Here is a 436-nt window from a genome sequence, read left to right on the forward strand (position 1 = left end):
TCCAATGACATTTTGGAAAACTCAGATAGACCATAATAGAATATATCTAATATGGTCCATTCTGAAAACATGTCAGAAGGACACTTTTTGGTCATCTGCTTGTATCTTTCCCAAGCTTCATAGAGGGATTCACCATCTTTTTGCTTGAAGGTCTGAACATCCAATCTAAACTTGCTCTACCTTTGAGGAGGAAAGAATTTATCCAAGAAGGCCGTGACCAGCTTATCCCAGGAGTCCAGACTATCTTTAGGTTGTGAGTCCAACCATGTTCTAGCTCTGTCTCTTACAGCAAAAGGGAAAAGCATGAGCCTGTAGACTTCAGGATCTACTCCATTAGTCTTAACAGTCTCACAGATCTGCAAGAATTCAGTTAAAAACTAATAGGGATCTCCTGATGAAAGTCCACGAAACTTGCAGTTCTCTTGCATTAGAGCAA

The 436-nt window shown here is 40.1% G+C and overlaps 1 non-coding gene across 1 annotated transcript; it reads left to right on the forward strand.

Moving 5' to 3' along the window:
- The first annotated feature begins 69 nt into the window (after positions 1 to 69).
- On the forward strand, positions 70 to 173 carry LOC127742249 (small nucleolar RNA R71). Its single transcript, XR_008003437.1, has one exon. It is a non-coding gene; the product is annotated as a small nucleolar RNA R71 (small nucleolar RNA).
- Positions 174 to 436: the final 263 nt, after the last annotated feature.

This window comes from Arachis duranensis, chromosome 9 (genome assembly GCF_000817695.3).
Source record: "Arachis duranensis cultivar V14167 chromosome 9, aradu.V14167.gnm2.J7QH, whole genome shotgun sequence".
In the NCBI taxonomy this organism is placed as follows: domain Eukaryota; kingdom Viridiplantae; phylum Streptophyta; class Magnoliopsida; order Fabales; family Fabaceae; genus Arachis; species Arachis duranensis.